Source organism: Thermobia domestica, chromosome 10 (assembly GCF_964235325.1).
Source record: "Thermobia domestica chromosome 10, izTheDome1.hap1.1, whole genome shotgun sequence".
Classification (NCBI taxonomy): Eukaryota; Metazoa; Arthropoda; class Insecta; order Zygentoma; family Lepismatidae; genus Thermobia; species Thermobia domestica.
In genome coordinates this window covers 175,618,457-175,640,722 of record NC_137463.1, presented here as the reverse complement: position 1 = coordinate 175,640,722, position 22,266 = coordinate 175,618,457, and the positions used below count along the sequence as shown (strand labels likewise).

General features: G+C 36.3%; 1 protein-coding gene and 1 long non-coding RNA gene across 6 annotated transcripts in view; one reads left to right on the top strand and one right to left on the bottom strand.

The window, feature by feature from the left end:
* The window catches only part of LOC145662854 (uncharacterized), a 170,473-nt gene extending 151,950 nt beyond the window's left edge, over positions 1-18,523 (bottom strand). For 2 of the 4 annotated variants that reach the window (XR_014127117.1, XR_014127115.1), the window contains exons 1-3: positions 18,403-18,523; positions 11,727-11,920; positions 6,788-6,874 (exon numbers count right to left, since the gene is read on the bottom strand). This is a non-coding gene — a long non-coding RNA (uncharacterized LOC145662854). Of the gene's footprint in view, positions 1-5,168; positions 6,875-11,726; positions 11,921-18,402 lie in introns of those variants that run through there. The other 2 variants (XR_014127116.1, XR_014127114.1) reach the window with 2 other exon arrangements.
* LOC145662853 (protein Dok-7-like) overlaps positions 1-22,266 on the top strand; it is a 291,210-nt gene that overhangs the window by 52,164 nt on the left and 216,780 nt on the right. The gene's annotated exons all lie outside the window — the stretch shown is intronic.

Genomic DNA, 22,266 nt, shown 5'->3' with positions numbered 1-22,266 from the left:
AAGAACAGAAATGGAAGCCAACAATACCTTGTGAAGAATTATACCAGATTCCCCCTCCCGTCGTATTCAACCTTTTCCCCGGGGGCACGGAGGCTTACTGGTGATATGCAGGTCCCTGTTTCGATCTCTGTGCAAATAAGTTTGTGGTGGACATCATGTCCATGGTACTGCCGTTTCCTCCCACTTTCCCATTCCACCATTTTTTTCATCATTCACTTGCTCTAACCATCGTCCTTCTTAGCCTAACAGACCTTAATTAAAGAATGTTAAACTCAAAAATTTCATTTCGTTACGTTTCAACTTTTTTCCCCTCTTCCTGCTTCCCTAGTGGCTATAACGTAGTCCATTGGTACTTGTGGTCACAGGTTTGATTCTTAGTAGAGAGAGCACTAAAATGCTGATTCGAATTCCATATCAAACTGTAGATCCATGCCGCATATGACCTCAGTGTTGACAAAGGTCGCTCAAATTCAATAAACAAACTCTAAACTCTGTTCCAATGATAAAATAAATCAAATAATATTCTCTATAAAATGTTAACAATTTTGTAATCTTTCGTCAGCTGTATGGGTCGAGAGCAACAATTTAAAAACAATTTGATGTCACATCAGGAACGACTGTAGCACGTTCGATGCTCTCTCACCGAAAAGTGTTAAATTAGGAATATTCCTTAAGAAATACAGTACGATTAATCAGTTGCTAACTTCATTAAGTTCTTGATGCGTGTTACTTTTTTCCTATATATTTTGAAGGAAAAAAAACTGAATTTTCAGAAGAATTTTCTCTTCGAAAAGAAATCTAACTAAATGTTCCTCTGTCGATTTCTATACTCTTGATCTATTAGGTATAATTGTAATGATCCTTTAATAAGTTCTAAATAGTAGTAAAAATCTAGATGATTTCATAGCGTGACTTTTTTTTTTTTTTTTTTTTTTAGTGAAGAAAGGAATTTTCTAATTGGAATGCTCCACGTGGCAGAGGCTGTAGTCGATATTAAAACGTTCCAGTTCCGTCCATAACGGTGATGAATGATATTTAAAAGCTGGGAGGACATTGACTTATTGAAAGCAATTGATCTGGCCTCCATGTTACGGCGCAACTATGAACAATTTTGAATTTGTCAATACAGAGATGATATTCACATGCCAATTTGCTGTATATTTGAAAGGACAAGTATAGAGTACGCACATTTAACGAGCAGCGTAATTAATTTTTAAATGATTTGTGCTGTTAATTAAAAATTATATCTTCATGTCCGTTTTAACATGCAACAGAGGTGTTTTGATCAGTTAATACGTTTCGTGTCCTATTTTCTCCTCTGTCGGTTATAAATCCAGAATGCTTCTGCACATGAGTGTCCTCTCAAATATAGAACTACAAAATAAAGCACAATAATAAGAATATATGAGCTACTGATTTTTTTTTTTTTTTTTTTTTTTTTTGAATTTGGTGACATTAATTTATATGAAATTCATATTATGTCGTTATGATACTCTCCATCAGAAATACTTTGTATTCTTTCTTTTTATTTCTTTTTGAAAGATAAAAATCCTGAGTTCAACGTTCCATCTCAATAAAGAATCATGATAAATTTAACAAAATATTGATAAAATGATTGATTTGATTTGATTTGATTTTCAGTTTAGGGTCTCTTTCAGCAACTAGGCTATGAGACGTGGACTTACAGCTTAACGTGGAATCTAATCCACAAGAGCTCCAGCCGAGAATCAAAATCTGATATCCTGCGCTAAAGGCGCGTACGCTAACCTCTTAGCCACGACGGAGCTCGACAAAATAATTGAATGAGCAAGTAAAAGATAGTATATAAATTTACTCCCCATATTGTCAAGCCATAATACGGACAAACATTGGTTTCGAACATATTTGCGGAAGGCAGAACTTTTCCGTTAAAAAAGTAGCAAAATAAAGATCTTGAACCAGCACTAAACCATTCTGCTTTTTATTGAAGTAATAATTAGCTGACGTTCTCTGTACATATGGCAATGTAAATACCTTTGCAATAACTTAATTAGTTGTATAGTAAAACGATATAAGCAAGAGCGAAAATCATGTGAAAACATTGGTATGGGTTTATGTATCTGTACAAAATTTTAGAGCTCTAGTTAGTTTATGATGAAAATGCGTGAAATTTCAGTTGCAAGATTTGACATCGACAAAGAAACATAAGAGTAATGTATGTAAGAGTAAAGAGTAAAGGCGTTTTTGAAAAGGAATTATCCCAAAGAAACCTACTAACACAAGACAGGGCAACACCCACAAAGAGTGTCCAGCGGGTCCGAACTCCGCAAACCCTATAACTCGATATATATTTGAATACTTTGATAATAACACAATACTTGTTTAGCAGAGAAGTAATTGATGCAGCCTAAAGATTTGATCTTGTACTTCATCTGTATTCTAGTTTTCTTATAAAAACAATCACGTTCTATCATATTTCTGAGAATGTAAGTTGCAGTGCTTAACAATTACTTGTTGCCTTTTCGGGTGTGGAGGAGTAAAACCGACTGCTTCAGTGGTATTTGAGCCCCCAACTTTGGATCACTCTCAACAACAATTTCGGAGTGCGCGCTTGACACAAGGTTCTTCGCTCTGAATTTTCATAAAAGACTAGCAGCGTTCACCCCGCTTCGCTGCGGTCACCCCGGAACGCAATAAACGTTGTTACTTAGATAATTTTTACTTTTTCGCTTTCAAGTGATATGATAAAAACCATAGAAGATTGCATTAAATGTTAACATTATATCGCCTGTCATTTATGTTAACCCGCCCCGCTTCGCTGCGGTCACCCCGGAACGCAATAAACTTTGTTACTTAGATAATTTTTACTTTTTCGCTTTCAAGTGATTGCAGTAAATGTTAACATTATAGCGCCTGTCATTTATGTTAACCCGCCGAGTGACACGGTCATGCGGGTTGCATATAAATACGTTTATTTTTACCTATGATGAATAACTAACAAAGGATTTGTACGTTATGGACACTTGAATGGTCAATTATCTCAAGACACTGGTAATTAAAAATTAAAGTGATATGATAAAAACCATCTAGGGTCCAAATCCTAATAACCCCCAAAAATAAAAGAAATTGGTTCAGCCGTATTAGCGTGATGAGGTAACAAAGGATTTTGTACGTTCTCTTTTATATATAAGATGATACGAAAGAACGTCTGCGACTATGCATCTCTTCAACACAGAGTCTACTTGTTTTGTGTATACAAAATAAGTCTGTCACTAGTAAGTGATTAGTGGTCTTACCGTTGATGTAAGGAAAGTAAGATTCCTAATGGGGTAAACACGGTCGGATTTGCACTAGAGCTGCCTACGAAGTGAGAGAAGACGGAATTTGCGTGACGAGACGAGACATTACTTTCACATTACCATTCCAAGACGAGACATCCTCAGTTCATGTTTCGAAAGTGGGAACCCAACATCGCACATTAAATTGTACGTACGTCTATGTTCATATAGCATCAGTGGTGACTGATAAAGTAACGTTAAACCTTAAATAAACAAACGAAAAATATGTCTTTTGATATATTCCAAACTGTCTTGCATATTCTCGTCTCTCTCGAAAGGGTTACAGTGCTTGAGTTTTCGTACACTGCGTTTCATTAGAATGAAGCAACGTGGTTCAATGGTAGAGCGCTTACCTCCTGGTTCGATCCTCGACCAAGAAAATGTGTGGTGGACAACATCGTGTCCGTGGATTTTTTTTCTATATATTCCCGTTTCCTTTCACTTTCTCATCCTAGCAATTCTTCCGTCATCAATCACTTGACTTAATCATTGTCTAGCTTAGCCTAAAGGGCATAACGTGGGACGTGAAACTGAAATCTTCCATTTCGTTTTTCATTGGAATGAAAACAACGCAGAAGTAATAGTAGTTTGGATCCCATATAAGCTCGGTATCTAAATTGGGCGTTAAACTTTTATTTTTGTAAATCTTGACCTGAAGGTAAAAAAAACAAAAGCCATACAAAAAAAAAAGTAAACTAAAGCTTCTGCGCAGCAGCTCTTAAGGTGCAGGATAGGGCGTCATTTGAGAAAAACAGGAAGCAGTTGCTTACCCGATCCCAGTGTAAAAAGAACATGCTTTTTAATAATTTATATACTAATATACTACTGAAAAACGTTAAACTCTTATGTTTGCGGACAATCTTGCTCCCCCTAACAAACTCTGAAATTACGCTACTGGGGCGGGGTTTACCAGCTAGCCTTTCGGATTGTGTGTGCTCAGCCCATAGTGCTGGGTTCAGGGGCGAATCCAAGGGGAGGGACGATCACCCCAAAAGAGGAAACTTTCTTATTTTATATATAAATAAAACCTATCTCAGAGTTTGGAGCTCTTAAAAGTAGCTTTACTGTCCCCCCCCCCCCTTCCAAAGTCTGTTCTGGATCCGGCCCTAGCTGAATTTCTAGACCAGAGTTTCCTACCTCTCTCTTTCAAGTAGCGTCTTTACGATGCTGGGTGAACCCTGTGATGCCAACACTTCACCACTACAAATAGGTGATTACAAACAGTCACTCATCTTTCCGCCACTGATTGACTTCGCTGATATCAAGCGCGGTTCAAAAATTTCAGTGCACGTAGGGCTTTTGCCAGAAGATCATACTTTCTATCCTTATTTGAAGAGTAAGTGGAGAATAGTATATTTTGTATATTCGATTGTTCAAGTCGTCTTTGCCCAAGAATTATATAATTAGTTCAGAAATTCAAAGCTCGTATGATAGTTTTGTTGTTGTATAACTTTCGCGGTTGTAAAATATTTGTGAACTTCATAGCAGATGGCAACCGTGCAAAACATATCCGTTTTATTTTCCTAATTGAAGTTGGAGGTAATTTGATTTGGATTTTCAAAACTGGAATATAAATTAAAAAGTAATAATAATATGATGTATGGTTATTTCGACCACGTTCATTTGGAGAAATGTTTAGACTCCCATGGCATATGTAAAAACTTGCAACTATTGAAGGTTTGTGAAAAAAACGAAACAAAAAAAAAAAAAAAGCTAAATTACCCATTGACAAAAAGCAACTAAATGACGTCTCTAGAACGAATGATTTGCAGCTGCTCCCTAGGTCTTCAATCGCTAATGACGTTTGCTTTTTTTTTTTTTTTTTTTTTCATTTAAAAATGCGTGAGTCCACACACAAGCATTGAAAAATAGCTCCCAAGATATTTTATGTAAAGGGAAACAGTTCCACAAGGTAATCAGCTGTGAAAAAAAGAAATGTATGTTCCAAATGGTTAATGAATTACACTAAATACTCTTTACTTACTATGTATTTTTCTTTCGAGTAGCTTTACTCCGCATGTTGTAATCCACAGTTTTCAATTGCAAAGCTTGGCAAATCTTCAGAATAAACCTTCCTTATTGGTCATTACTTTGTAACGCAACAAGGATTGAATTTTTTTTCGGAAATGTAAGATTTTTTTAAAGTAAGTTTATAGTAAGTTTGTTGAAGTTTAGTATCTCTGTTCAGCGTTGAGGCCGTATGAGCTGTCTGAAGCCAGAGCGAACTAACTACATTTTCGTGTTGAGGGAAATTAGCCCTTATGGAAACTGTGGCAACTTGACATGAACTGCTGCCAAATATATACTGCTTTTGATTTGATTTTATTTCATATCCAGGTAAACAGGAAAAACAAATAATAATAAAGGAAAAACAAATAATAATAATTAAACTTATATTACTATTATTATTTGAGCTGTCTGAAACCAGAGTGAACAAGCTACTTTTTTTTTTTTTTTTTTTGCCGATTTCTGAGTATAAATATGAAATATTTGACACACGCATTTAACATCGAACCTTATACCATAACAAACTAAGGTAGAAATTGATGCAAAAGTTACGTGAAGCCCATTTCTCAATGACATCAATTTGTGTCAAGTTGTCACTCTTTGCATAAGGGCTATCTAATGCCACATTGACTTGATCCCTAGTCTTCCGTTGCAAGCGCTGCTATCGGCTGAAGGAATTCCACTTGCTTTCTCTCGCTTAGCAACAGCTGAACCCTTATTGGCTCAACGCGTGGGTGTGTGAGGGTGTGAGCTTTAGTTCACATTTTTGCCACGGCTCAAGACATTTTGGCAGCACAATAGTTTCTTACAGCACGAAAAAAAAAAAAGTTCACTCTAGCTTCAGACAGCTTATATGAGACATGGGCCTACAGTTTAATGTGGAATCTGAACAGCTGTAATACGTTAAAATTTCAATATACTCCCACCGAGAATTGAATCCAACTCCAAACTCGCGCGCACTATCTACTAGATCACCGGAGAAGACTAGCAAATATAGTAAGTATTGGTCATGCTTCCGACTCCTTGCATGTAGCTGAATGTTTAATATTGAATTTGACTCTCAATGGGAGTTTTATTTTTTTCTTCCCCCCCCTTTTTTTTGTATCGATTTAATATCTTCGGGTAATCGGAGTGCTGCTTGAATTAAGAGATAGTGAAACTCCACCTTAGGATGATAGAAATATCGTAATGGGAATCAATATGGTGACCATATCTCCTAACTAAAATATATCGAGGTAGTCTTGGTCTTTGTAGGCTGTGAGAATAAGGACCACATGGAAACACAGTAGTAATCTAGTGTTATCTAATTTTCACTCCAGTTGGTAATGGCCCTCTCTATGTTTAGGTAAACTACGCAATAATCTTCCTATAGCCAACTGGCTATTGTGTCTACCTTTTGTGTGCCGTGTACATATAATTTGCTTTGTTGATCTAGCATTGTGATGAAACGAACTGTTACCTACATAAGCGTTTCTCAAACTATGGTATGCGGATCACGATAGGTGGTCCTCTATATCTTCCCTTGTTGTCCTTTTAGATTGAACGTTATTCTGAAAAAAAGACATAAGTGAGTTGTGTATCACAATTCAATTATCCTATGTATTATGAATTTTCTTCTATGAATACTAGTATAAAGTTAAGGGAATTTTAATCTATACTATTAAAAAAAAATAATAATAACAATACTGATGTGGTGATATAAGCCCAAAATGTAAAATAACTATACATTCACTTTCAAAAGGAACAACAGTAGGGTATCCATAGCAGTGACATAGGCAGACTTTTATCAAGGAGAATTCATGAACTCAATGTCGCTCTTTCAGAACAGCCTTATTTTTGTATACGCATATATATGGAAACGTAAGCAGAAACTTGTCTGTGTTTTCCATTAACGATGTGTAACAACAAACATATTCGGGAGCTGTGCGCTTTATATTTTTGCTTTTCGCTTGTGTGGTGAGATGTCATGTTGGTGAGAAATGCAGTTGGATCAACGATGCAATGGTAAATTCGTTTTCGATGCATGCATAGTTCCAACCTTTTTTCCAATTTCGTTCCCACGAGTTTTGATTTTATCGAAGTTTCCTTTCTGGCAGGTAGCTTATAACACAAATTTAAGGAGCGAATATGGTTGGTATTTCAGCTTCTGCGTTTTCTCACTGTACTATGTTTTAATTCGCAAAGAGGTTTATTCGAAAGTGTTTATGAGTTTGCGAAAATTTAATTGTTGATAAGTTACAGTGTATGCTCTCGGTCAGGGGCGTACGCAGGGGGTGAGTCCTGGGGATCCGGACCCCTCCCTCGAAATCCCGCCTTTTTTGTAAATGTAGTCTACTTTTAGGAGCAAATTTTAGAAATTTTCATATAATTTAGCCTCAAATTGTATTTGGACCTCCCCCGAAACGCTTTAGACCCCTCCCGAAATAAATTCCTGCGTACGTCCCTGCTCTCGGCCAATGCTCAGCGCATGGGCAGACTAATTTATTCGGGTTCTTTATCCTCAAAAATGAGATACGTCTACAAGATTCCTTCAGACAATAGATATAAAAAATATTTTGTAACTGGAATATATGTTTTAAGAAGGGGACAGAAAAGTATTCTGAGGTTGGAGGGTTGCCGCCATGGGGACCAACAATATGCACCCCTGTTTGAGCAAGAAATACGGAACAATGATTGGCTTTATTTAATAATTCGCAGTGAATTGAAAGAAAAGGAAAAGGGACAGTTAGCATTTGCGATTCAAATTATTGTAAAATAATGTTCACTTGTTTCCAGTATACTGTAGAAGTAACGAAGTTTTATGATGTACAGTTCCTATTTTAATGTTGGTGTGTTCATACTTTTACTGTGGGAAAGTAATCGTAAATGGGCTCTACATCATGTTCGTATGTTTTTGTTCTATATCTTGTATCTTGCCTTTGGAATTAAGGAAGGAAACGGATTCTTTTTTGCTAACAGTTCAACATCAAGTGTGTAATGAAAAGAACTGATCCAAGGGGTCGATCATGTTTCAGCAAATATAGCCTTGTGTCTTGTGTTTCAGATGCCATGTGGATTGACATATCTTTGCATGTTGATACTAATTGAAACTCAAAATCGGTGGCGTAGTCGGTAGAGTGTTTACTTCTGGCACCAAAGGTCGTGCGTTCAAACCATGGTGCGCGATATGGGTTTGCGGTAAATAAACACTGAGTAGGTGGGTTTTCTCGTGGTTCTCCGATAATTAAAGGAACAAACTTCAGTAGCACTCAGACTTCTGTACGATTTAGTAGCTTCCTCTGGTGCCATGATAAGCTACCCATAAGCAGATTGATTATGCACAAAATGCTTGTACTCACTTTGCACAAGCGACAAATCAGCGACATGGGGAAGAGGGAAAAAAAGAAGATGAAGACAGGAAAATAAAAATAATTCTAAACGAGATTGAAGCTAAGAAGACTAAATAGTCGAAGATGTGCACAATATTGATGAGCACGTAAAGCGTTTGAAGAAATAAAATGAATTTATAAAACTATTGATTAAAAAAAAAAAAAAAAAAAGATATGTCGGTAATATACCACAGCTAGTTTTATATACATACATCCATTTTTACGATGAGTATCTTATTGTGACTCTTTCCTTCATATGTGACGGAATTTTCATCATATGACTAAAGTTGCAGATTAAGTTTTCAGGGAAGATCTTAAATTTCTTGCAGGAATTTTTATTAGGTCAATGTTCTGTAATTTCATAATGAAATACTTGTATTTGTTTTTACATTAATTATTCTAGTTATTTAGGAAAAAAATATTACTTATGTATCGTCATTGACATATTTCCTTGGTCTTTGTTTTTACCATCAACATGGAAAAGTGTGTGTGACTGATTACATATAAGGGACATTTATTTAAAAAATGTTCTGGAAAACCGTTAAAAGTCAGGGAATTCTTTCCTGTAAATTTTGTAGCCACTGTGTGTAGTTTTTTTTTTTTTTTTTTTTCATATTACCTTGCTCAAAGTAGGAGTTAAACTCCAAATCTTCCTTGCGCATTCCAGTGGTCCGTGGAACGATCTAATTGATAAAAGTAGTCATTTGAAGAAGTTTGAGAAACGCTGCCTTACATAATACATTCTACAACAGTCTGATTGATCAATGCAATTCGTACAGTGCAGCGTCAGGGATGTGAACTAATAATTTATTACTTTGATTAATATATATCCGTGTAATCCTATCTAGGGATGCGCACGAGACAAGATTTGTGGCTGTCTCGACTCGAAAATGTGCTGTAGAAGTGATGTCTCGACTCGAAAAATATATATTTTTCTATTGGAAGAGCCGTGTCTCGACTCGAATTTTGTCAGGAAAATCCTGTCTCGACTCGTCTCGTGCGCATCCCTAATCCTATCATTTATAGTATTAGCTGTATTTTCATGTGGTATAGGCCTACTACTAATTTCATTTGTGATAGTGCACTTTCATTTTCACTATCACAAATGAAACGAGAACAAACATTATTTGTTCGTAAGTTTTTCTATCCTAGCGATCCAACAGCAGAATCTCTGATCAATAAAATGAGGATAAATCTTGTCCAATAAATTGTAAACTTGCTTTAACTTTTCCTTCTTTCTTTAATTCTTTTGGTTTTTGTAAGTAATAGAAGATACTTTTGAAGAAGAAGAAGGAGCAAGAAAGTAAAAGAGGATATTTTGCGCATTGGATTTTTTTTTTCTCCATAAACCGTTACTTTGCCGCTACTACACCACAAGGGATTTATTAGAATGGATATACTGTTCTGTTCTGTTAGCCGACATTTCCAGAATTTTTAATGGTAACTTTCTATCTCTTTGGCTTCCGAACAAAAGAAATGGAGCCATGTATTCCACATAGAACGAGATTTGAGACTTGAATTGGTAAGAAGTTGCTTCTTTAAAATACACAAAGAAAAAGAAAGGAAGAACTTATTTTCTGTCCTCGGAAAGATAAAAATCGAGAATCGTTCGTATTCCCATGGGTTCGATCGGAGGACCACTCGTGCAGAAATCCTGTTGGTTTACTCACGTTCTCCTAAGCTTGACCTGTAGTTCCCAGTTGGCCTATATTGACTCACCACATAAACCTCAGGATCCTTCCTCTTTGTCCTCAACCCACATCCTCTTTCGTCCTCCAGTTTCTCTCTTTGTGTAAGTGTGACGACATCTCTCGTAAGATTTTTTTTTGCTTAGTTTTCAGCCGTTTCGTCTTTCCTTTTCAGACCCGAAAACTTGATGGTTTTAGTTACCGTTGCTTGTCTTCAGTTTCCGAGGAGCGTAAATTCAATCCCCGGTGGGGCTTAGTGATGCCCTTTCCAATCTCTCTCACCTATTTTTATTTCTCTTGTGCTTGGCTGCGAGGAACAACAGGGAAAGCGCTTCTTGCAGTCACCACACTTTCATCAAGAGCACTGTATTATTAACGCCAAAGGTCACCTCGCTGTATTACATCTTCCCAGTGACCACGCTGTTGTTCAAAATCAAAAGAAGATATTCGAGAGAGGAATTTTCTCATGTAGGTGTTTCTACTAGGTTATCCTATCCCGTATTATAACCTGGCAAGAGAGAAAACTTCCTTTTTTTTCTTTTTTTTTTTTCAGTTTACATTTTTCGAAGTGATTTATGTTTCATTGTAGTTATAAGGAATGGGGTGCTGGGCCGGTCCTAGGTAATTTGGCGCCCTGTACAATGTCTTCATTTGTCGCCTCTCCCTTTCTCCAGAAAGAACAAATCTTAAAACAAAAGCCGGATTTTAAGTACGCTACCTCGTCATGAACAACATAAGGAAAGGAAAGAGCACGCATACTCAGAAAGGCCTAAACACTATAAATACAAACTTGTGTCTGCCCTTTTTTTCTTTAAATAATAATCTATCATGTTAGTGAAATACAAAACAAACACACCTGCAGAGGAAGGATGGTAACCTTTATTTATATAATTCAATGTGCAGCTTGAATCTCAATATTATACTTGCAATTCCAGTGTAGCTAGCTCTTTTATCTTTATTTCTTGATTTTCCTTCTACATCTTTTTTTTTTTTTTTTTTTTTTTTTTTTTTAAGAAAACTTGTTTCCACCTTCAGTGATAAGGAAATTGTTTTCGACAAAGACAAGACTAGTTTTCATATTAAAACTGTGATAACTAACTAAATCAAACACGTGTTTGCTACTGTTTGAGTATTGAGTTCTTGTATTTGACAAGAATCAAGCAATTTATGCTGGGATTTGTTTCACGACCTTAAACTAATTTAACCTAACCATGATTTATAAATGTAGTATTCAAATAGAAAATGAGCTTAGTAAATTTAGCTACCATCATCATGAAGTTTCCAAAAAGAAGTACTAATTTTAAATAATGTAGTTATGATAGATTTTGCCGTTCCTCGAAACTTACCATCCCGTGCAAATCCACATGTTTTACATGTAGTAGAGCCGACCCTGTAAGCAAGTGTTGAAACTATGACCACGCGTACCAATAGCAAACTCCAGTCGTGCGATTATGGGAGCCCTAGTGTTGCAATATTCTTGGAGTTGAACGACTGTTTTCAGTACCTCTAAGAAGGTTGATGTTTAAGGCTCTCACCCTCACTAAAAAAAAAAAAAAAAAAAAAAAAAAAAAAGTAAGTGAATAAATCAAGGACGGTGAGAACATAAAACTATTCATGGCTTTGGATTGATTATTTTAACAAAAGAGACCCTGACCAAAGCTTAAAACTTGTCATATATAAGAAGAAGGATATGCTAGATATCCGAAACATTTACAAATTATAATTTAAAATAAAGTGGGTTTTAAGCTTTGGTCAGTGTCTCTTTTGTTAATATATATATATATATATATATATATATATATATATATATATATATATATATAGAAATTAAGCGAGATAGTATATGGAAGACGTTATTAGATAAACTAATAACATTTTCAAAATCTTTTCTTATGGATCAGAAATTTGAGTTCGCAGTTTATAACGTTATAATTGTTAAGTATCCAAATTTATACAGTATAGGAAAGAGCCTGAAAGGTAATTATTAGTTAATTCACGTTTTGTAGATAATATCTGGCTTACTTCCTATATTTGTCATATTCTTCATTGTCTTAAAGTTCTCATTAATATATATAATTTTGAGACAGGAAACCGAAAGTCGAAAACGACTAGTTCAAGCGCCACGCCATCTTGAACTTGCAGCAATCTGTGGGGAAAAGTTCGACGTATCAAAAGAAAATGTGTTATCAGGTCAATGTAACCTGCTTTATTGTGCATAACACTACATCTGAGTATGTAAGGTTTTAGTACAAACTACTGCTGCACTGTATATACCAGACACTCACAGTAATTGCTCAAAGTGAAGAGCACCAACATCCATGCACGTAGCACAATGCTTATCGAAATTTTGCCTCACTCGCTCAAATATTCCTGGTGTCCCTTGCACAATCAAGCAGGCAGCTGAGACTCTTGCAAGCAAGTGTTCCTGTCCTCAAAAGAAAAGGGCGAGACGGTTGAGATCCGGGGAACGGGCTGGCCAACGGATTACAACCTTCTCCCCTTTTTCTTTTGATGACACATCAATCTGAGGAAGACTTGCTTCAGCTTATTCATTACGTATGAGGAATGACGTCCCTCGGCGAGTACACTATCCGTGGAAGAGAAGAAGGAAGAAAGTACCCTGGAATCTGTATGTTAGGTACTATCTCGAATGCTTAGTGTGAATGAGGATGGCTGGCCTGAAAAAGCTGTTACACTTTTTTTCGACCGTGTGTCTACACCAGGAATCGGGCCCGGGAGCGCATACACTAGGTTCTTCGAAATACATGTCAAAACATATGAGATTTCCTTACTCATTCACTACAGTGGCGTGGGAGACCAGGGTTCGATTCCCGGCGGGAGCTCATGTGGTTCGGATTCCACGTTAATCAGTAGGTCCACGTCTCATATAACCCTGCTGCTGAAAGGGACGCTAAACTAAAATCAACTCAACTCATTCACTACAGTGTTTAATCTATTTACTGTAGTTAGTGAAGTTACGCAATGTGTATCAATAATAATAATAATAATACTTGTTTTACATGCAGTATTATGTGCATGAAGATGTATATATTCGCGATTTTGCTTGTGTGTCGGTCTTGCTCCTCCCCTCCCTACTCGTAGATCGATTCTCCAAAATTAAATTTCTGGTCATGGGCTTGCCTGATTGAGATATAGATGCAATAGTTATGCTACACACAACTAATTGAATGAATATACGAAGTTCGATTAATAGTAATTTTGTAATGATGTAATGATGTAACACATTAAAAAAAAATAAAATAAATCGCCATCTGACACATTCATCTCATTGGAAATCAAACTGATAACCACGCTATTTATATGAAGTCTGTTAATCATTCTATCATTCAGATGGTGGTTGCGATAAATTGCTGGTAGACAATCGTTTTGACAAGCTGGTCGTAAGTAAAGAATCACAACTACCATAGTTGAAAAATATGCTGACTTGCCAACAAAGATATTTGAAATGATAGAGAAGTCGCCAGATGAGCTGATAGCAGAGTTAACACAGCGAACAAGATAAACAGCACGATAAGTGAATAACAGTGTCAGCTACGCTAAACAATTAACTTTCAACGATGTTTTAACAAGACAGCGTCGTCTTATTAGCAGACAGAATGCATCACTTCATTCTGGGAGTTGGCAATGAAATTACACAGACGTGAGGTGAATATTGAGCATTGTTTCAAGCACGAGAGCCTCGTTTGTCTTGTCAGAAGACTTAACAGTTATTTGGTTCGTGAGAGGACTCTTGACGTATCACACATGTAGGTAGAAAAACAAAGCATGTTAAGTCATTAATAAATATGGAAATTGTTTATAAATACATTGGATACAAGAGGATTAGCCGCTCTTTCTTATCGAATCACTAATGCTCATTCGTGTCCGAGTGGCTACAACACACTTGTTTGCTGTGCTTTGTATGTAGTCGCGGGTTCGGCTCCCGGTGGATTCCTTGCCCCAGGGTCCCACTTTGAAAAATAGATCCTGGCTCATATGCCTCGATATTGAAAAAGGACGTTGAACTCCAATCAGTCAGTCAGTTAATCAATCAATCAACTGAACAATTGAATCAGTCCTTTCCAAAAAGAACTTTAAAATAAAGTCAGAACGAAAGAAGATACATTGAAGAAAAGATCTTGAGAATTAAGAGCGTGCTGAATACTATTTTTTTTATTTTCTTAAGTGGGACTCAATTCATACATAATTATCAATGATAGACGTACAGGCGATTTCTTGAGTACAATGCTGTATCAAGCCTAGAAGTACTTATTTCCTAAATAAATAAGTAAATAAATTATGCACACTGTAATTTAAAGAGTTTACATCCTCACTTTTCATGATTTTATTTTTTTAAAGCTGACTTAACTCTTTGACTGCCCACGGGACACATGTGTACCATGAGAATAATTCAAACAAAGTTAGTATTTTTTTTTAGAAAATTAAAAAAAATACATGTTGTTCAGATGTGATTAGGAGACTGTGTTTAGTTTCCGAAGGTGTGTACAGACGTCAGGAATATCCCACATTAAAGGAGTCGTATATGTACATATGAAAGAATATTCACATTAAAAAAAAAAAATGGTAGTCAAAGGGTTAAGCTTAAAGAATGGGGTATTCGTAGTAGGGTTGCCTACGAGACTTTCACTACTCTTTTCCGCAAGGGAGATACCCTGAACTAGACTTGTGGCGAACACTGATTCGCGATGTAGAAATTAAATTCATTAAGAGTCTTCATCCCGGCGAAATTAAAACACCGCTAATTTTACAGTAATTATGTGATATCTTCAAATAGATCAAAGATAATTGAAATATGGAACAAGAGCACCTTAGACAATATTATTTTGCGTGAGATACCGTTATCAGAAGTCACCTAGTGGCTTTCCGTTTCCAGCTGTTTAGAAACGCGGAAATAAATGCCGATTTTCAAAATGGCTCGAAATCGAAAGCAGATAAGTGAGTCGTGATAACGGTTTCTCATGTAAAATAATATTGTCTAGGGTGCTCTTGTTCCACATTTCGATTATCTTTTATCTATTTGAAGATATCACATAATTACTGTAAAATTAGCGGTATTTTAATTTCGCCGGGATGAAGACTCTTAAGGGTGACTTTAGCAGGCATGCAATCGTAAGAAAACATGAGGACAATCTCAAAATTTCGGCGAAAAAGCAAAGGCTTTCTCACACATGTACTTTCCATTGGATAATTTCGTTAGGAGTGGTAAAGTCACTGCCCAACTATGCTGGATAAGAAGAAGAAAGGAAGTGAAACAGAGGGACAATGCTGATAGATGACAGCACCTCCTATTTGGCTCCTTAAATTTGTACTAATAAGTAAAAGAATGTATGTGTCACCTGTCATGAGCATTTTACGTACAAAGAGATCATCTAGAGCTAGAGCCATCAAATTTTGTACAGATATATGTCTACCATCTAATTGCATTCTAAGTCTTTTCGATTTTCGGCCCGAAGGGGGATTGTCGGGGAGAATGGTGAAATTTATGCACGTTTCTGGTCTTTCTAAGGACATCTTGTATGTATGCAGCCAACAATGCATATCTATTATGCGGGCTTATATATGAGGAAGGGTTAAAGATGTTGTCCTACGTTATTTATTATCTTCATATTTCGTTCATTTCTTTGCTTTCAGATTAATTACATAAACTTTATGCTACCCGTGCAAAGAACGGGCATTTCAGCTATTAGGAGATAAGTGCGGAGATGGAACCTATTTTTGGCAACCTGAATTCATAAAGAAGAACTATCTCTTATCTCTCGCCCTGTTTGCTCTACAGGAATCGAATATTGAAACTGAAGGTGGCCAAGTCTACAACTTCCGGTTTGAATAATGACATAAGGTGGATATTCACGACGACGACTTGGGAGTTTGGGACGTTAAATCATATTGGAAAACTATTTCTTGTTATTTAGTACCATGCAGATCCAGGAATGGTAGATCTCTAGCACTTTTGGTTTCAATAGAAGGGTAAAAGTGGAGTTGGAACTTATTCTTGAAACATCGAAACCTATTTAAAACCATCTCTTGGTATCTCTCACCGTGTTTGCTCTATGAGAATCCAATAAGAAGTCAGGTAGGGACGCTTCCAGGATAGGGACTACCGGGTCTGGACCCTCCGAAAAACCTCCTAAATCAACATACATTATACAATTCCTCAATAAAACTATGCTTGTTTAACAGGGAAATGATTGATGTAGCATGAAAATTTGATCTTTCATTTTATCAGTACTCTTTCTCTTATAAAAACAATCTAGTTCTATATAATTTTATTTCTGAAAATATGGGTGAAAATGTTTACAATTACTTATCGTCTTTTCGGGTACCGAATAATACTCGTTCAATGCTACATAGATGTAGTGAGTCGTGGTATGGGACACCTCCATGAAAACTTGGACCCCTTCCAGCCAAAAATTCTGGGTGCGCTCCTGAAGTCAGGAATGATAGATGTTTGGCAGTAAATTTGGCAAGTAGAGATGGAACTGTTTTCGAAATGAATTGAAAATGAAATCTTTAAATTTTACGTCCCACGGTTAGGCTAAAGGAAACGGTGATGATGAGTGGAAAGAAGAAAGTAAAAGAAAATGAAATGGTGGAAAGAAGAAAGTGGGAAGAAACGGGAAAACCCCGAGGAAACCCGCGCACACAGTGTTTGTCCACCACGAAGTTCACTTGGCGGGGCTGGGATCGAACCCAGGACCCCAAGCACCAGAGGTGAACGCTCTACCACTGAGCCACCGCGGCCCCCAGAGCTGTTTTCGAGAGACTTAATCCACATTAAAAACCATTTTCTCTATATCTCGTACCGTTTTTGCTTTATGTATACCCAATTGTGAAACCAGGAATGATAGATCTCTAGCACTTCTGGTTTAAGTAGAGTAATAAGGAGGAGACGGAACCTATTATATGAACCAGATAATGAACCATATAAAAAAAAAAGCGTTTCTCGCTCCGTTAACAGTTTTTACTCTGCCATATTGCTGAACAGACAGAATTGTTCTCGTATGACACTTCCCACACTTACGCATAGCATAGTTTGGAAGTCTAAAACCGGCAAATTGAAATGAACACACACAATAAATGAAATGGGATCAATAGTACCAGTATAAACACCAACAAACGTTATACAGTAATTACAACATCGACCGAATACCAACGAATTAACAAGATCAACACAGAACTAATTTAACGAAATATTCGCGCGGAAACCCGACAATACTCTTACGCTCACGTCTTGCCAAAATCTGAAAAAAACAATTTCCTTTTTTCATATTGGATTTACGTTTAAAAGTAGCCTCAACATAGTAACACCGCGCAACCGCAGTATCTTGATTTTTTGTTGTGGCCACCTTGATAACGAACCTTGATTACTGAAAAAACTCGATTTTTTTTGTCTATTCCCTTCAGTTTTGAGTTATTGGTTCCACTGTATTATACTTGTTCAGCAAACAATTGATTAATATAACATAAAGATTTGCTTGTACACTTCATCTATACTCTTTCTTATAATCTAATTCTATATTTTTTCTGGGAATATAGGTCGCAATACTTATCAAATACTTATCGTCGTTTCGGATGTAGAATAACACCGATTCAATATTACATAGACATAATGTCTTGTAGTATTGTGATATGCTTTTACAAAAGAAAGCTAAATCGTAATTATATTTGTAATACCTTTAAGTGAAAGCATATCTTACGGTAGTAATAGTGTTGGTACCCTTTTACCTTATTAAAGATTGGGAAAGAAAGATGATATTCATTGTTCATTATTTATTACAAGTAATTTAATATAACAAGCTGCAGACTTCTGGTAGTAAAGGAAAATATGCTAAACAAGAGAAAATGTAAAGTGCACTTTAAATTAGTCTGCATGATTAATAGTTACTTCAAAGTTTCAAAGCAATTTAAATATACATTTAAGGTAAGCCTTAGGAGACCACCAATTGAGATACAATTCTCAAAAAGACATATCAATAAAGCAAAGGTAAAAGAAAAATTTACAATGCAAATAGCGGTTTCTTAAGTTCTCTCATGTCTCTGAATATTAAAGTCCAGTGAAACTTATTAAGAGAGAAGCGTCCATGTATGTGTCCACTTGAGCCGTAGTTTTCCAAGATGAGATTGAATTTGATACAAAATGTTTAATTTCCAGACTATTTATATGACTTCACTTTTGGTAAACATCATGTTTGTCTTGATAAAATCCAAGAGCTTAACTACGTCAGTGTTATTTTGTAGAGTGTTTGTGTCCTTGGATTTTCCGTTCACTTTTTCAAAATAAGTTTATTTTTCTACCTGAGTACACACTCAAGAAAAAGTTCGGATTCACATACATAGTAAATATTTTAATATTCCAACTAAATGAAATAAATAGTTCTTTTTGATTATACAACACAGTATTGTACCTCCCCCCAAAAACTTTTTTTTTTTTTTTTTTTTTTACGAGTGTCGCAGTATGGATTATGGGGAGCCCTACGTCTCATATAGCTTCGATGTTTAAAAAGAATGTTATCGAAAGATCGAATAAATATACTGTAGTGCTATGTTGATAGCGCCTTTCATATGGTTCGCAGTTTAGGGTTTCAAACAGAGTACGATGTATTATTTTGATGGGTAAGAGCCGCAGTAACGTACTTCATATGGTATCTACCTGCGAACTGACTGACTTGGGTTCGATTGTCGGTGTGACAGGAAGCTTTTCTTATTCTTCCTTCGTTTCAATGAAGCTTTGAGGCTCATTCAGCCTTTTTGAAATAGGCAAGCTGGCGCAACTTGGGATAAGTAGAGTCCGAAGCTTGACTGCATCAACTCAGTGAGTGGCAAAGTCAAGAAAGTGAGGAGCATGTATCTCCTCACTTGGGTCTTTTGACTGTCCCTAAGGAAAGAAGGTGCTTTTTATTCATAGATAATTGATAAACGTTCATGTAGAAATTTATTGACATTTTCTTATTTATTACCAGCTCGTTCCTCGCATATGCAACCTGCAACGCAGTGGAATAGTTTGGTAAATCTAGTGCGAGATCTTTATACTTTTTGAACTACCAGAGTGATTCCCTCAATTCTCCTCGAGCCGAAACGGCTTCGTATGCAATTAAATCTGCTGAAGATGTATTTGCGTAGAAAGTTTTGGTGACTCAAGGCGACTCCTTTCTATGCGAATGACACATACACACAAGTTCTTTTATACAGTAAAAAGGTAAAGTTGCCAGTATTGAGCAAAGATGCCTGAACTCATGTGGTCGGCGCTCATGAGTTCACACGAAGTGAGTGTGAGGTTGAGTGAGCATGAGTTTTAAATCATGGTGTGAGAGTGATGTCGAGATAATGATATGAGTGTGAGTTCGAGCGAGCGTGATGTCGAAATGATGTGAGTGTGAGGTCGAGTGAGCGTGATGTCGAAAGGATGTTGTGATCGTGAGGTCTAGTGAGCGTGATGTCGAGATGATGATGTGAGTGTGAGGTCGAGTGAGCGTGATGTCGAAAGGATGTTATGAGTATGAGGTCGAGTGAGCGTGATGTTGAGTTGGCGATGTGAGCGTGAGGTTGAGTGAGCGTGATGTCGAAATGATGTTGTGAGCGTGAGTTCGAGTGAACTTGAGGTGGGAAGGATGTTATGAGTGTAAGGTCGAGTGAGCGTGATGTCGAAAGTTGTGAGCGTGAGGTCGGAAAGATGTCGTGAGCGAGAGTTTGAGTGAGGTTAGTCCAAAGTGGGCACCTTTGGTATTGACCGCTTCAATGAAGTGACAAGGAAAAATTACTTTTGGAGGAATCCTCGTATACTATGGACATAAGGAATAATATGCATGTTTTATTTGTTTTCTTAATGACTTGCGTACTTATTTTGTTGTGCTCTTGGGGTCCTTCTATCGAAAAGGGGATTTCCTGGAATTGTAATAATAACAATAATAGTAATAAAGGAAGATAAAGAAGTAGAAAAGAAAAAATGCATCCAGTTCTCACCAGTTTTTACGTCATAATGGTTAACAACGTCAGATTGAAACGGAACAAGAAATGTGCGTATTACATATTCAGAAACTTCCTTTCCTAATGCACCTGTTTCCGTGGGTTTTGCAATTGTGTTGGCTGAGGTTCACAAGGAACGGAACAAAACCAGGTTAATGATGTGTACGTACCATTAATTTTTCATGCATCTTTCATCTTCTTCACAGAAAAAGAAAAGACTCACTTTTTTTTTTTTTTTAATATTTCTACATCTCAGAATTCTGCATCTGTGGTTTCGTATGAGAATGTTAAAATTCACTTTTCTTGTTCTGTTTTCGCACATATATGAGTTTTTTTTTCAAGCACAATTGACCGAAATTACTGTGCTTCTTAAGCGTTTATTGTACTGTTTTCTGTTTTATGTACTGTACATATTGGAACATATTTTACCTTAACATTTTGAAGGGAAATAGCAATTATTGCAGTGATAAAGGAGAGTTTGAGGCATTTTATTATATTATGGTTTGATGGAAATGTATTTCTTCATTTCTTCATGAAGTGCTGCTAATAACTTGTCGTGACATGTACGTATTACACTGTATTAAATGTGTGAAACAGAAAGAAAACCGGAAATACAAAAAAAAAATCAGACAATAAAACAATATTTAATACAAATTGCACCATTAATTATTCTTTATTTTAATACTTTGCTTTGATATTTCTTGAGCCGCCGAGACATTGGCATAATCACTTTTCAGTCCTGAGGGTTAAACTTCAAGGTCAGGTTTATGTTTACGATAAAGTGTACAGTGTTGCCAGTGGATTTCAGGTCAACCTATTATATGTAAATAAAAAAACATTTTTTTAAAAAAAATCTGTTGTACACCATTAAAATAATAATAATCCTAATACCACTTTTGTGTAATTTGCGGAAATTATTTCCATGTTCTTCAACATTTATTTTATTTTATTTTATTAACTTGCATTTTTAAAGCTTCTCATCAGCTGTTATTTAAAGAGGGCATCGAAGCGTTCCCAAAAGGATCTCTAAATCTATCTATACTACTGTACATATGAGAGAAAAAATTACTTATTTACCAAAGCCCAGGCAATAGTACTACGGCTAGGAATGTGAAATTTGGGCAAAAAAAAAATCCTTTTCTCACGAAAGCAAGCAATAAGAAAGGATGTTTTGAAGTGCATACCCGAAGCAGGGTAAAAGGGGTTCTTTTTCAAGAATAAAGCATCTCGTGAAATCCTGACGTTAGAAGATGAAAGTCGAGAACTTTTCGTGAAAACCTCGTTAAAAATAAATGAACACATATCGAAGTGTTTTCGAAAATTCCGCTCTTAAATGCGGAGACAGGAGCAATTTCTATACTATTGAGATTTCCTACTCTTTAGTCAGAAAATGATCAACATGAGAATTCGTTTTAAGTTAGAGATGTGAAATTCAATATATAAACTAGGGATGGCAAATTCCGCAAAGTAAAATAGGAAAAATTCCGGAGTCTTTTCGAAATTCAGAAAGTGAAATTTATGATTCCGGAAAATAAATTTTCCATAATCCTGATAATTTTGGCCATTCCTAATATAAACCCTTAATAAAACATAAGTAAATACACGTTTCAACATTTAATTTTTTTCCTAGGGAGTGCAAATTCCGGGGGGGATGAGAGGGACATGTCCCCTCCAATCTTGGAACTGGGGGGACTGTCCCCCCAATAATCCGATTTGAAATGTGTTTTTTGGATAAAAATGTGATGATTTGTGTCCAATTGCCACAAAGGAAAGTGAGATGAAATTGATGTCCCTCCAGAATAAGCCTCAAATCTGCCCACCTCCCAATGTTGAAGACAACTCTGCTCCCTGATCCTCCACAGGATTGTTTTACAACTTCACAAATATTTTTGAGCATCGCTT